Source organism: Harpegnathos saltator, unplaced genomic scaffold (genome assembly GCF_003227715.2).
Source record: "Harpegnathos saltator strain DR-91 unplaced genomic scaffold, Hsal_v8.6 scaffold229, whole genome shotgun sequence".
Classification (NCBI taxonomy): Eukaryota; Metazoa; Arthropoda; class Insecta; order Hymenoptera; family Formicidae; genus Harpegnathos; species Harpegnathos saltator.
The window spans coordinates 455691-466402 of record NW_020230016.1 but is presented as its reverse complement, the minus strand read 5'-3'; positions in this window follow the sequence as shown (position 1 = coordinate 466402).

The following is a 10712-nucleotide window of genomic DNA, read 5'->3' as shown; positions in this document are numbered from 1 at the left end:
ACTGATACATATATTTTTTTAAGGCTTTCTATACAGATCTGTATATCATACAATGTTGTATATACTTATCATTCTTTCAATAAATACTATTTTATTATAAATATGTTAATTAATGTTATTTTTACGTAGAACATATTCATAAATAAAACTTTTTTACTGAAAATGCATATGATTGTTATTAATATGAACGAGCATAACGCAATATAATTTTTATTGGCATTAATGAATATAACATACAGATCGCAATCACAGTTGAAACAATTGCATAAATCTGAGACTATCAGGTCGTATCACGAGGAAATCTACATGATGTAGTTTTCCTAGAAATAATAGCATTTATTAATTGTCTTTCATGTCTCTTTTTCAATATATATATTTCAGGACATCTTCTTTTAATACATTTCTTAGTAATTGTTTTCTTGTAAATAATTAATTCAAATTATTTGTATATCATATACATATATATTACGATTTTCAGCAAGTTTTACTTGCCCTGTATATATAAAATACCGTATGCCAATGATTCACATTTATTGTGATAAAATACTTCCTTCAAATTCACTAATATTACTTGTATCACAATATTGCTAATAACAAAAATGCCTATAATTTTACAATTTCTTTACACGATCGTCTTTAACATAATTAATATTTCATTATTATTATATTTATTTATTTTTTCTCTTATTTCTATTTCTTCTTATTAATATGTTCTCTTATTTATATTTTCTGTCCGTGATAAGGCCTGCTAGTCTGATTTATGTTATTGTTTCAACTGTGATTGCGATCGTCTATGAGATTGAAAATTTATATTTATTTTTGTTACTTATTATTCGAAAATAATATTGACTAATAGATAGTACACAAAGTTACTTGTTACTTGTTACTTGTGGTCTGCAAACGCTTAATATTCCTCACACAGCACACTTTATCTCAGGGATGTCCGACGGATATCATTGTGGGATATTGTAATATCCTGGGGATATACTAATGTTCGCTATTTTAGATCCTACAGATATCCTACGAATATCCTTTTTAATAATTTGTACTTACTTTTTACTTTCTACAAATTATTACTAAAAGAGATATCCGTAGGATATCTGTTGGATCTAAAACAGCGGACTTTCATATATCCCCAGGATATTGTTGTTCGACGTCTCAGGGATAACGTGTGCTATGTGGGTTTATATATTTTGGCATTTTGGATGCAATATCATGATTCAAGTAAATAATATAAAATTAAAAATTTATGTGTTCTACGTAATTTCTCATAATTTTTCTTATCTCGTTACTTTTTCTTCTTATTACTTTTTACTGTCTCTACCTTTTTTCTTCCTTCACTTTGATACATTCTGCTGGCTTTTTGTACATTTACTTGTACGTATTACCTCCTATAAATGAATCTGTGTCTATACATATTTTCACTTATTTTCTTTCTTTATTATTTTGCTTGGTTGCAATTTTTATTAATTTTTATTAATTTTTATTAATTAAACATAAGTAGACTATAGGATAGTGCTCAATGTCATTATTACGTCTTTTATATTTTTCCTCATATAATTTGCAATGATTTATTTTTGTTCAATTATTTTATTCATTTGAAAAATTGAGAACTTTTCTAACAGATGCACTAGTCTTTTTGCCAGCACGATTATTATATCTCATATGAGAGTATAATTTTACAGTTATCATATATCTTAAAGCTTGCATTTGATGATTATAACATTCGTCCTCAACATTAAACCATGTAGTATGTATTTTGTTAGTTTCTTGTACACATTCCATAACAATTTTATCAAGAATATGTGTGGATGCCCAATAATGCTGCCATGTTTTATTAAACACCAATAATTGTAATCTCATAATATTTATAAAAAAATTTGTCAGTCGTATTAATTTTGTAACTATTGGAGCGTCTTCGTTTGCGTTCTGATATTCTCGAAATTCAATGTACTTCTCATTGGACGCTAATATATCCATTGGCGTTTTCATCATAATATTGCGGCACTGATCACAATTACTTTTTTCAATGCTTCGTCTTGCCACAAATCCTGCAAAGTAAGCTATAGCATTGTCATTATAAGTACTGCGTTGGTCACTGTTTATGTCTTCGTAATCAACATATTCTTCGATTATATTTGATAATTTCTCTCTTATATTTGATATTTGATTTTCCTCAAGCAAATCATTGTCCTCATATATATCATATTCTGGACAGGCACTACTTGTATTCATAACAATTTCTATCGCCTTTGTAACTTCACTCGGTTGATTGATAAGAGTTTCTGTTTCTGGGCATTGTACATTGCCTTTGTCACTTGTTTGAATATATCCTGTGGAAAGTATGTACCTGATAGAAAGTCGTACCATTCTTGCAGTCGGATTAGGATTAAACCCTCCACGTTGTCTCAGTTTGGAGAATAAATGCTCCACTGAGTCTTGATTGCATAATCCTGTTGCTAATTCAAATGTTTCATTTTTATTTATGAGTGCCTTATAAACTGCAAGTATGAAACTGCTTTTACAGTTATAACGAAGCCTTTGAAACAAGGTACTTGAGTTTTTGTTTCTACTGATTTAGACCATCCTGAACACCATTTCACAAGGTTTGTTAATAAAATTTCAAGATCAGGATTTTTAGAAGATGATGGTCGCTTTCCACCAAATTTAATATTCAAGCTATAAGAGTTGCAAGCATCGATAATATTATTCATACGTTCTGCAAAATCTGCTATTGCTTGCCACGTACATATATTTAATTCTTGCTCGTAGCCAGCTGTTTTTATTGCAGCAGCAAAAGTATGGCTAAATAATTGGAATGCTCTTTTTACATTCATAGCCTCGAAACTATTTGGACGAATGTGTGTTTGTGTAATGTGGGATAATAAATTAGAACCTCCTTTGGTAGAATTGTCGATAGACCATGTCATTTCAAAATCGGAATATGATGCGATTATTTTTCCATCGCAATAAATGTTTCGATGCATCCTAAGGGTGCTTGCTAATCTTTTTATCAGATGCGGGAAATCAAACGAAACGTAATATATTTTCTCTTTATATATGAAAAATGGCTTTTCTGAGTTAATGCCGAGTTGAACATAAGCACTTTGATTACATGTACCTTGGTCACATGTTACAAGTTGCACATCAGCACCAGTTTCGTTTAACCTATGTAGACATCCTTTTAACAAAGTAATTATATCTTCCGCTTTCATACATTTCCCTGGAAGAAAATATACTATAGGTTGACGCCATTGATGCCGTGCATTTATGCTATCTAGATAGAATACAAATACAAATTTAGCTTTTTCCGATTTTCTTCCTAGAGGCCCCAGATCAACGAGACCTTCTATTTCATCCAGGTAAGGTGAATATTCCTCATATGATTTAATATACATTTCATCTCATTTCAGAGCGCAAACTCTTTCTTCCATTGGTAATTGACCAATTTTTTCTTTTAGTTTTTGAAATATAAAATTGCAGAATCCCGGTCTCATTTCATATTTTTCTAACTATCTTCGTATTGTTCGCTGTCCCGGTAAATTGCAACCTGCTTTCTTTAAGCGACAAAATGCTGAGGCTGAATAATAATAAAGTTGTCTCGATAAATTTTTTTCTTCTTCAGTATATTTTGCATTTGGTGTATGCAACTGTAAACTTATCATAGCTTTAGCCACAGGATGTAAATCTTGTCCGTTAACAAATTTTTTTATTGTCTCTTTCTTTTGTTTATTTTCTTTCGGCGTTTTTTGTTTTCGTCTAATACTTAGCCGATGTTTTAGACATCTTAATCGTTTCCGCAATAAAGCATTTTGACGTCTTAAATTATTTATTATATCACTTATCTTCTTCGTACGTTTTGCTCGTTTTTTGTTTTTTTGTCAGGCAAAATAGGGTTACCGATTGTTCCATTCCTAGGCGGCTCTATACGCATCCATTCTGTTACATCTTCCTCTTCCGCTGGAGTATCAAAAGATAAACCTGATGGCCGACATATTCGGAGTGCTGACTGTTAAATTGGGTGCTCGTCCATCATCACGATATCTATATTGATTGAAGAAGTAATAGGTGTACTGAGTGGAGTGAAATTGTCTTCTGTCGGTCCAATTTCCTGTATTTCTGATTCTTGAGCTGCTTTGTCTATTTCGATTTGTCTGCTTTTCTTTGCTTGCGCAGGGTTATCATTGCACTCACTTTCAAAAAGTATTGGCACAGCATTCCGTTTTAATTTCTGTTTCCCTTCCACAAATGAGTTTTTATCAAAATGATCCTCGCATAATCCTGCACGTCTAATGGTATTGGCAGACCATTTTTCCAAAGCAGTATTCCCTGTAACAAAAATGAAACAACACATAATGTGTTGGGAGCGTGGGAAATAGGTGGGTTTGAGTGTGTACACTGTTAAAAATAATGTGTCCCAGAAACCCCACTCTAAATTTGTGTAAAAAATAACTAAAAAATTGTTGAAATCACTCATTCGTGTGTTATACTGGTCTGTACGTAATAAAAATAACACACGAATGAGTTATTTGAACACAATTTTTTAGTTCTTTTGAACACAAATTTAGAGCGGACTTTCTGGGATACATTATTTTTAAGCGTATGACAAAACAAGAAATGTTGCACAATTCTAGTCTTTGCGAAATTGGGACAATTTTTCGTTTTTTTAACGTTAATTAATACAGGTAATTATGTCCCGCGATTGTTCTCAAAATGTTCAACATAATATCCCAGGTAACACACACACGTTTCAAAAACGTTTCAAAAACGTTTTTCTGAAACGTTTCACAACTGTTTTCTAGAAACATTTTTCATGAATTAAAATGTTCACTCGAAAAACGTTTAAGAAACGTTTAAAAAAACATTTGATAAACTGTCATAAAAACGTTAATTTTACGGATGAAGAAAATGTTATAAATACAATTCCTTTAATAAACAATACTGTAAAATATTTTTCTAAGTATATCTTTCAATATTATTCATCAAGAACTGAATATTTATTTAACAAATACCCTAAACATTCCATGAAAGAACCATGAAAGAAGGAGGACGTACTAGGTGGCGACGGGACGCCGTGCGTTCGGGACCTGCATCTTATTTTCGTTCCGAAGAGAGAAAAATATCGAGAGCGCGGTAGTCGCTAGACCGGGAATCGAACCCGGATCTTTTCACTTGCCGGGCGACTGCTCTAGACCACTGAGCTATCTGATGCTCCACGCTCACGACACTCTTCTCTCCCTAAACAACGTTGAGAGATGTCGTTCGGAAGTGACATCTCTAGTGCTATCTCGAGCGCACGGCGACTACAGAGAGAGGCATTGTCATTCTCTCATTACTAAATGATCTGAATATTTATTTAACAAATACCCTAAAACATTCTCTCATTACTAAAAGGAAGCAGTTTACAATTTGCGAGTTTACAGTTTATATAAAATAATGTAATAATATAATAAATATTATTTTCAAAATATATATTATTATATTGTATATATATATATATTATATATATAATATATAATATTAGGAATACAAATAAGCTTCCGCCGTTTTCTATCAAAAATTAGGAATTTATTGTGAAAGAACGGTACATTACGTTTTATTCAAAGTATTGTCTATCACTAGCTTTGTCTTCCATGTCAAACTCACCGTTTTTAAACTTTTGAAACCACTCACGACAACTTCTCTCACTTAAAGCAGTCTCACCATATGCTTCTACAAGCAATCGATGCGCCTCAGCTGCAGATTTCTTCAAATTGAAGAAGTAAATCAAAAGTTCCCGCAAATGACGCTTATTCGGCACAAAACTTGACATTTTCGCACGAAAAAAATTATGTGATGCTGATATGAAGTCACTAATATTTCAAGGTTATGTTGTTACCAGATGTCCAAACTTACGATATTACGTTTTACATCTGACAATTTCAACATAACCTTCTGGTGGGGCCATCTTTTGTCAAACGGCGAAACTTATTCATATTCCTAATAGTTTTAACAGTCTCGTTTAGAACATATAAATTCAAATTGCAATAATTATTGCGCGATATAAATAATTTCAATTAATATTGGTCTGTTCGTTTTAACTGTACTGATTGCAATAATTTAAAAAAGAACCTGACTCAAATTCGTTCCAAATTTTTGACACGATTTTATGATTGCAATAGTTTCTACTCATGAAGAAAACTAAAACAAAGTATCAGTATGATATAATACGTGGGGTCGGAAACGTGGTTGTCATAGTCAAAGTTGGACCGGAATTTCAAAAATATAAAAAATAGATTTTTTAATTTTTGACTGGAAACGGCTCAAATATAATAAACTAGATTGACTCTAGATAATATGATTATTAAAATGTATTATCGAGGAGTTATTTTTTTCCTAAAGCACAGTCATGTGACTTTGAAAGCGCATTGCTACTGCATTGGTGCAAATAAATCAATATACAAAATTGAATGCAAATACTATTTAATGTGAAATAAAACATTCAAAACAAGAAACCAATTATCCTATTTTTAATTTTGAAGACAGATATGTTTTTTCAGTAAGAATAGTGAGTATGCGAGTTGCTTTGTTGCAAAAACGTAAAGAGAGGAACAGAATAGAAGATTTGAGCTGTTATTCTAAAATAACTCTATTGTTGGATACTGCTTATAAATAACTTAATAAACCATTCGAATAATTACATGTTTCTTTTGAATTTCTGTTATTTTAGATTAAAAATATTTTAAATAGATTTTATATAATAATTTCTTCGCCCCAATGTACTAGCAACATTGAAAGCAACGCGCTTTCAAAGTCATATGACCGCACTTTTGGAACAAAGTAACTCCAAAACTACCTGATCAAACATTTTCATAATCATATTATAACATCTAGAGTCAATCTAGTTTGTTTTTGAGTTATTTTCAGCCCAAAATTTACAAAATTAATTTTTTGTATTTTTGAATTTTCAGTCCAATTTTGACTATGGACAACCACGTTTCCGACCTCAAGTATTATACTTTTTGATGAATCCTTTTGATGAATAGAAACTATTGCAATCATCAAATTGTGTTCACATTTTGTTACGAATTTGAGTCAGTTTCTTTCGCGTGTTTGTATTATTATTATAATAAAAAAAATAGTTTCTACTTGTACTGTTTACTAGTATAACGACATAGAAAATCACTATTTTATAATTATGTCATTGTTGCAGCAAGTAAGCAACATATGTAACATAATATACATAATATTAGGAGTACAAATAAGTTTCCGCCGTTTGACAAAAGATGGCTCCACCAGAAGGTTATGTTGAAATTGTCAGATGTAAAACGTAATATCGTAAGTTTGGACATCTGGTAACAACATAACCTTGAAATATTAGTGACTTCGTATCAGCATCACATAATTTTTTTCGTGCGAAAATGTTAAGTTTTGTGCCGAATAAGCGTCATTTGCGGGAACTTTTGATTTACTTCTTCAATTTAAAAAAATCTGCAGCTGAGGCGCATCGATTGCTTGTAGAAGCATATGGTGAGACTGCTTTAAATGAGAGAAGTTGTCGTGAGTGATTTCAAAAGTTTAAAAACGGTGAGTTTGACGTGGAAGACAAAGAACGTAGTGGAAGGCCGAAAGTGTACGAAGATACGGAATTGGAAGCATTATTGGAGGAAGATTCGTGCCAAACGCAAGAAAAATTTGCACTTACATTAGAAGTGACTCCACAAGCAATTTCACATCGTTTAAAATCGTTGAGAATGATTAAAAAACAAGGAAATTGGGTTCCATATGAACTGAAGCCGAGAGATGTTGAACGCCGATTTTGCACGTGTGAAATGCTGCTTGCTAGGCATGAAAGAAAGGGCGTTTTGCATCGTATAGTCACTGGTGATGGAAAATGGACCCACTACGATAATACAAAGAAGAGAAAATCATGGGAACCACCTGGCCATGCTTCAACATCGACAGCCAAACCGAATATTCATGGAAAAACTCATGCTGTGTATTTGGTGGGATCAGCTTGGTGTCATGTATTATGAGTTGCTCAAACCGAGCGAAACCATTACTGGAGCTCTCTACCGAACACAATTAATGAGATTGAGCCGAGCATTCAAGGAAAAACGCGCCCATTACTACTCCGGACACGACAAAATTATTCTCCTACATGACAACGCTCGGCCACATGCAAAACTGGTCAAAACCTATTTGGAAACACTTAATTGGGAAGTCCTACCCCACCCGCCGTATTCATCAGACATTGCCCCTTCCGATTATCACTTGTTCCAGTCGATGGCACATGGCCTGTCTAAGCAGCGCTTTACATCATATGAAGATACTAAAAATTGGGTCGATTCGTGGATAGCCTCAAAAGATGAAGAATTCTTCCGACGTGGTATCCGAATGCTGCCAGAAAGATGGGAAAAAGTAGTGGCTAGTGATAGACAATACTTTGAATAAAACGTAATGTACCGTTCTTTCACAATAAATTCCTAATTTTTGATAGAAAACGGCGGAAACTTATTTGTACTCCTAATACATAGAATCAAATACGCAGTTTCGAATGCATGCAGCAAACGATTGTGAGAAAAATTTATACAAATTGATGACCAACGCGGTATTCGGCAAAACAATGTAAAATGTTCGCAATCATGTCGATGTAAAACTTTTGACAAAATGGGATGGACGATACGATGCAGAGGCAATGGTCGCAATGTCAAATTTTCATAGCAGGAGCATCTTTTCAGAAAATTTAATAGCTGTTGAATTGCAAAAACTCGAAGTGAAGTTCAACAAGCCGATCTATGTGGATATGTGTATTCTCGACATATCTAAGACCTGCTTGTATGAAGTTCACCATGAGTACATGTCACCTCTGTATCGCGAGAAATGTAAAGTACTGTATACAGACACAGATAGTTTAATTTGCCATATAATGTCCGACGATGTGTATGAGCTAATGAAACGTGACATTGCTAGGTTTGATACGAGCGATTATTTTCAAAATAACATATACGGTATGTCGCTTAAGAAGAAAAGAATTCCAGGGCTTATGAAAGATGAAAAAAAACGGAGCTATAATGATAGAATTCGTCGGACTCAGAGCAAAAATGTATGCACTGAAAGTAGAAGGTAAAAAGGATACTAAAAGGGCGAAGGGTGTTAAGAGGAATATTATAGCGCGAACAATCAATTTTGACGATTACACGTATCGTTTGAGAGAAGAAATTGAAATGAGTCGACGTCAATCGTACATAAGATCCAAGTTGCATGAGGTATACACAGTATTCGAAACGAAAACTGCTCTCAGTCCATACGATGATAAGCGATATATTGTGTCTGACTCGATAAATACATTACCATGGGGACATTATAGTATACCATTATAACGTTTATTTGTTTTATTAGCTATTTTACAATTAAGTATGTCATCAAATGTTCTAATAAAACTGTATTCATTTTTTTTACAATACATTATTCTATTGTATCCATGAATTATGCGAATTGTCGAATCCCAGCCATTTTACATATACCTTGTCACCTTGTCTGCGCAACACCTTTTCTACTAAGTATACATTTGGATTGGTGACACTATGTATTGTTCGTGTTTGTAGAAACCTCCGGCGATAGGTTTCCCGCGCGAGTCTGCGAGTAGGTAAGTTGCAGGATTAGTTGTCTGCACTTTGATGATTTTAAACACTTCGGTTGTCCAATTCGGTGTATAGCCTTTTTCAAAGATAATTTTGAATTTGCTGACACGTACCGGATCACCCACTTTGAATTTCGCAGGCGCTGCAATCTTTATGTTGCTGTAGACTGTGTTTAAGAGCTTATTAGCAATCGCAGGTGTCATATCGATAGGACGCATGCCGATAGTTCGATGTTTTCGCGTGTTATATTCAGCGACGAGGCGCGGTAACGAGTCGATCCATTTGTAAGTTCCGTTGAATGTAAACATTTTCCACATGTCGTTCTTTAACGTGCGGTTGAATCGTTCCACAACAGATGCCTTCATTACTGAATAAGTCGAATAATGATTGACACTGTGTTTCTTCACAAAACTCTGCAACTCTGTGTTGTAAAACTCCTTTCCCTAATCAGTTTGCAAGTTCTTCGGACATCTTCCATCCGCTCGAATTATCTTTGCGAATGCCTTAGCTACCTCCTTTCCGCTTTTGCTCTTTAACGGCACGGCCCATGCATGCTTGCTCAGTACATCGATAATAGTGAGTATGTAGTGGTGGCCTCCATTGAATCGTGAGTAAGGACGCATTTCCACCACATCGGCCTGCCAAAGATCATCGTATCCACGCACTATGACGCGTCTACGAGGAAAATTTCGTCTCGTTGGAGCGTGTAATTCTTTCACTAGTTGTTGTTTTTCGAAATGTTTCTTCTCATCATTTTTCCTCGTTCGCCGAGTCGTTTTCCCATCATACGTGAGGCTTTGTCGCTTTACAACGGCAGAAACAGCTAAAATAGTATCGATAAGTTGCTTCCCTGAACTTTTCTTCTTTTTGTTAAATTTTGCTTCACCATTGCAGCTCGTGATGATCCGTCTCCTGCTTATATCGAGACTATACGTCAATTTAACTGTAATATTCTACTTTTATATTTTCCGTGATTTCTTTATCTCTGAACCTGTCCAGTCTAAAATTCGTTCTATGTTCTCATGAATGCTATTTATGCTCTGTAGGTTCTTCTTCTGGTTGTCTTCCAGCCAATCCTTCAATTTTTTA